We start from the raw sequence: 6,000 nt of genomic DNA, 5'->3' as shown, positions 1-6,000 counted from the left end.
GAGAAGCTTGACTCTGACATGATGACTTTTCTTATCCAGTTCAGTAAAACACTTCCTAAACATGAATAAGAGCCTTTCTGATCAGAAAGGTGCAATGAAATCCTGTAACCAAAAGTATTGCAAAATCTGGAATGGTATCTACTGACATGCAAAGGCTGGGCATGCAAAACATTAGAGATTAAGGGAAGGCAAAATTCCAGCAGACAACAGCTGGAGTTAGCTGAAGTTTGCAAGGAGCTGAAGTTTGGAAGGAACACTGTATTTCCTTGCATAGATACAGAATTTTCCTCCTTTCCCAGGTAGCTAAATGATGAAAGGTCTCTATTGCTGCCCGTCTCCTCCCTTCCTAAAATGCTGGTTTGGTTTCCCATGTAACCTAACAAGTGGTCTGGAGGAAAAAAATAGAAGTGGCTCTTGCCCAAGACCTGCCTAAGGAGGGGTTTGCTGGGTGGTCCCTCCTGCCCTCTGGTATGCCAGAACAAGGAGTGTGCAGGGACGGGCACGTGCACTGATTCTGGCTCCAGGACTCTGAATGTGCAATGCTGCCCCAGCAACCACCTGACAAATTAGCTTTGGAAGTCATTCCCCCTTCACCATGGAAGAGGGAACGATTCTAGCCCCATTTACAAGTTTCATGGGTGCAGAAAGAAATACCACACCTCTTTTGAGATATGTGTGCTCAGAGACACACCCTGAGGCCTCCTCCTTCCAGGTAATTTCTGACTTCTTATCACATCTGCACTTACCCACACATACTACAGAGAAGGTCAAGAGAAGATGCCACAGTTAATACTAAAGTCTTGCTGCTGCTGGGAAGTACAACCTAACTGGGGTACTGCTTGCCTAAAACAGTGCAGAAAGGGAGACAGATCTTCCCGAACATTTTTGACATTATTTGGCTTATTTCCCTTCCTGGAAATGTTGCTCTTTTGGCAAAATGAGTTGCTGATATGTTGGAGCCAAAGATGTTTTCATATTTCTAAGGAAGAACCAAGTTAACCTCAAGAGTACTTGTTGCTTGCTTTAAAATATCCGTTCTTATGCAGAAAATGGTCTGATTTTCCCTGAGACAACCCAGTGTGTACTTGGAAATGCCATGGTGTTTGGCCAGCCCTGCCTGAGACAGTGATATCTGCTCTTCTGCTCTTTCAAAACCACCTACACCCAAACCCACAAGGATGCAGGAACGTGTCCCTCCTCAGAGGGTCTGCAGGGTGGGCAGGGAGCCAGTTAGACCAGGCATCCCATGGGGTCTTTGCACCACTTTTCAAACACATCCCTTGCTGGGAGCCTTTGCTGGCTTCTCACCATCTCTCTGTGCCAGAAAGTGCAGCCATGGTCCTCACAGTGCCCAGCCCCAGAGCCCAGTGCTCCCAGGGCTCCAGATCGTCCTTGGGCCAGCAGCATGTGGGGATGGCAGCACAGTGTCACTGGGCTGCTGTCATCCTTGGGCCATGGCCATGCTTCTGGCTCTGCTCAGGACATCCAGTCTCCTCCAGGCTCTGTGGCAGGAGCTCAGTGGGAGAAGGATCCAGGGGTTCCTAGGCACCCCCATCTCTGCCAGTTCTGGCAGATGCCATCCCAGGGGCTGGTGGCCCAGTGCAGAGGCAGATCCATGTGCCAGCCTCCCCCAAGTCCCTCTGCATCTGTGCCAGAGGGCCACCAGGCTGGCTGGCAGTGCAGGACGTGCAGTGCAGGCAGTGACTTGTGGGGAGCAGACAGGGCTGCAGACAGAGAGCCAGCACTGTGAGGGGGGAGGGAAGCTGCTTGGCTGATGGGGACACCAGCTCAGCCTTGGAAACTGTCAGTGTGCACAAAACTAAGGAGAAACACTTAATTTGTTGGAGGGGATCTCTGTCCCACTTGGTGAATAAAGGCTTGTGAAGGAGCATCTGCAGGGATGGTGGGACACAGGCACAGGCTCTGCTCGGGGTCAGCACTCAATGGGCTCACCTGTAGCAGGGCCACATGCAGCAGCTCCTGCTCACTTGCCATTTGAACAGGCAAGAGAGGACTTGACAAAGGGACAAGACCTACACTGGAAATTCACACAGGTTTTGTAGACTTCCTCTTTGGGCAAACTGTTTGCTTTTCTCCTTTTTTTTTTTTAACGGGGGAGGTGTTCTTGTTTCAGCTGGAACAGAATTATTTTTCTTAGAAGAAAACTGGTACTGCTAAGGTCTTCTTAGTGCCATGTTTTGGATTTAAAATGAAACGTGTGTTGATAACACACTGATGTTTTGGCTGTTGCTGGGTAGTGCCTACACAAAGTCAAGGACTTTCCAGTGTCTCATGCTCTGCCAGTGAGGAGGAGCACAAAAAGCTGGGAGGGAGCTCAGCCAGGAGAGCTGACCCAAACTGGGCCAAGGCATGCTCCACACCACAGAAAACCATGCTTAGTGTATAAACTGGGGAGAGCTGCTCAGAAGGTGTAAATTGCTGCTCAGAGATAGGCTGGGCATTGGCCAGCATATGGTGAACAATTGAATTGTACATCACTCCTTTTTTCTTCATTTTATATTTTCTTTTTTTTATTATTTTAATTGCAATCGTTGTTATTATTATTATTATCACATTTTACTTTGTTTCAATTATTATCTGTTCTTGTCTCAACCCACAAGTTTTGTTTTCTTTTCCTTTTTCTTTTCTGAGTCCCTTGTGTTCTTCCTTTCCCTCCAGGGATGGGGAGGGGCTGAGCAAGCAGCTGCACAATGCTTGGGTGCCAGCTGTGGTTAAACAATCAGGGAAGGGGGAGAAAAGTTGACCTTGGCTTACTGTGAGAGGCAGAGAAGAAGGCAACCCTTTGCCATGCCAGCAGCCTTGATAAGCCCCTGGGCTGAGCACTTCACCTCTGGAGGCCTGAAGGACACGTTCCTGCCACCCTGTCCTCCTGGGCTGCACGTTCACCTCGTGGAGTCCCTCCCTGCCTTCTCTCATTTCCATCTCTCATCCTTCTTTGGCTGCATGACACTTCGGCATGTGGCTTGCTATGAACACCAGGAAGGATTTAAACTCTGCAAACATCACTAATTATTTGACTTTTTCATAGTGACAAAGCTATGCTCAATGTCACAGCCTGCAAGTGGGGCGTGGTCTCTGCAGGGACACCGTGGTAGCATCCCTCCTCTGGCAATGGCTCCTGCAGGAGCAGGGCTCACACTCGAGACCAGATTTGAGGCTGCCATTGCATGGAGCTTTAATGAGATCAGGTACAGCCATTTTCTCTTGCACACCTGACTCTGGGAGCATCCTCCCCCTCACAGGCTCTCTCTGGACCAAGCCCCCTGTCCCTGGACACGCTCAGGCTGTCCCTGTGGCCGGGCTAGCTCCGTGCTCAGGTGCCACGTGCTGCTGCCTTGCCAGGAGGTGTGGGTGCAGGTGAGCAAAGCTGTCACAGCAGCTCGCCTCCCTCCTGGTGAGTCACCACGCCCCAGTATCTGTCAGTGTGGCTGTGTCTGGCGACCAGCCCGAAGCAGTATGCGTGCACCCATGGGACTGTAACCAGCCACTCCCAAAGTCTGGCTGGAATTTTTTTTGGGCGTTGCTGAGTTCGGTCAGCACACAATTTATAAAGACTTGTTTTCACCTTGCCCGAATTGTTAGCTTTGGATGGTAACAGTTTTAGAAATGGACCTTGCTGGCCCTTTCCTGTAAGAAAAGAAAAAGCTTTTTGGGCTCCAAAGAGTGATTTGGTGCCCTTGTGTTGGGAAGTTGCAAAGTCCCTAGGCATGGGATGCAAAGCAAAGTATAGGAAGCAAAGGAAGCCCTCATGGTGTCTGAGCCTGCCTGGGAAGCAGCTAGTACAGCCCCAAGGGAAGCTGCTCCCAAACATGCAAATATTCCCAGTTTTGGCCATGCACTGCACCAGGCATCTTCCTATGTCCCAGTCCTTCCCAGACAGCCAATCTGGCCCTGGCTGTAGCAGGGTCACACCTCCAGTGGCTCTTCCCCAGCTGCTTCTTTGCTTCTGCCAATTAGCCAGAGCAATGCACTGTTTTCCCCAGGGGCCCAACAAAGGGACTAATGCTTGGCCAGGAGCCTCATTCCCTATTCCCATCTGCTCTGCACACAGGGAGGGCTGGCAAACTGCTCTGTACTTCTCCTGCAGCTTCTGTCAAACTTCCAAACATCAGGAAGTCTTGCTGAGGAGTGTCACAGTGATCTCAGTCCCAGGGTCACAGGCTGAGTTAAGAAACCTGCTAAGCCCAGGAGAATAAAAGGCACATTTGACTCCCTAATTTCATCAGTGTTGTGATTTACCCTCAGCAGGCAACCAAATCCTGTACAGCCACTCACTCACTCCCTTCTGGTGGGGTGAGGGAGAGGACTGAAATGGTACACGTGAGAAAACTCATGAATTAGATAAACACAGTCCAAAGGGTAAAACAAATGCTGTGCACACAAGCAAAGCAAAACAAGGAATTCATTTACCACTTTCTGTGGGCTGAAAGGTGCTCAGCCATCTCCAGGACAACAGAGCTCCACTGTATATGTGACGGTGACTTGGGAAGAAAACCACCATCACTCAGAATATTTCCCCTTCTTCCCCCAGCTTTATACCCTGAGATTGGCATCGTATGACCTGGAATATCCCAAGTCAGGAGGGATCAGCTGTCCCAGCTGTGTCCCCTCCCAGCTCCTGCTGCACCCCCAGCCTCCTCCCTGGCAAGACACTGTGAGAAGCAGAAAAGGCCTTGACACTGTGAGCCCCACTCAGCAATAACAGAAACATCCCTTGTTATCAACACCGTTCCCAGCACAGTGCTGGAACAGCCCTGAGCTGGTTACTGTGAAGAAAATTATCTCTACCCCAGACAAAACCAGCACAATCAGTTATTGTGAGCAGTGGGTTTCCCCGTGCACTTGTGTTTTCCTTTGCAGTTTAGCGTGAGTCTCTTAGTAGTCCCTCAAGAGAAAATGAAACTACACACCTGGAATCAACATAAACAGAGGAAAACCCATTGCAAAATCCCGTGGCTCAGCACTGACCAGCCAAACCCTAGGAACTGCACTACTAGCACAGGGTTTTCCCACCACCCATTTTCATTCCCTCCCCCTCACCTCCAGCCTCAGTTGCTGTGAGTACACAGCTGCTCAGGCAACCAGATTAGAGGAGTAATCTTCCCCCTCCCAGGATATTTCTAACCCAGTTCATTTCCCTGACCTCATTCTCCAGGTGCTGGTATAAACAAGAGGACCTACACAATGCAGGGATCACTACTGTGGGATATGCTTGAGGGATGTGGGATGTTTGGGATGTGATGTATTGCTCCAGAGAGAAATTCCTGCTATGCTGCAGCCTAAGGCTCACCTGAGAAATAGTCCCCAGCTATTAGAAAGCTGACAGAGCTGGAAGCAATGCTTGGTGTTCAGCATACCTGAACAGCTGCTTGCTGGTTGTGTACCAGTCCTCTGAAGTGATAATTATCCCAAAGCCCTCGTACTGTTCAGACATGTGGATGTATCTATAAAGAGCTATTGGTTCACTTAGCCAAACCTCATTACTTATGTCTGGTAATACAAAACCTGGATAACCTGGTCATTTACTACTTTCTTAGTAAGAAGACACATAACAACCATAACCAAACCCAAACATGAAATAGTGAGCCTATATTAAATAGTGTCTCCATATGCAGATTTACATGCTGAAATATTTAGCTGGGTAGGGGAAAGGAGGACTGCATTACAGAAAAAAAAAAATAGGAAAAGTCAGTGTAACATTTTTTAAGCAAAGGTAAAAGACCCCTAGCAGGCTGCAATTTTGCCATAAATCTCATTGTTGAAGTATAGCATTTGCATAACCCTTAGCCAGGTGAGAATAAATACTTTAATTTTATAGAAGGGAAACTGGGGGAGAGATTATAAACCCACCTCCAGTTATGTGAAAAGCTACTTCCTACTAATTCTATTAATCTCCTTAAAGATCAAAAGCTATCAGCAAAAGATCATAAAACTAAACACAGGTCTCTGAAACCAAAGGTGACCATCCAAACCATTAGG

The sequence above is a fragment of the Passer domesticus genome, chromosome 1, assembly GCF_036417665.1.
Source record: "Passer domesticus isolate bPasDom1 chromosome 1, bPasDom1.hap1, whole genome shotgun sequence".
Classification (NCBI taxonomy): Eukaryota; Metazoa; Chordata; class Aves; order Passeriformes; family Passeridae; genus Passer; species Passer domesticus.
The sequence above is the reverse complement of the archived record's forward strand: the minus strand, read 5'-3'. Positions refer to the sequence as shown.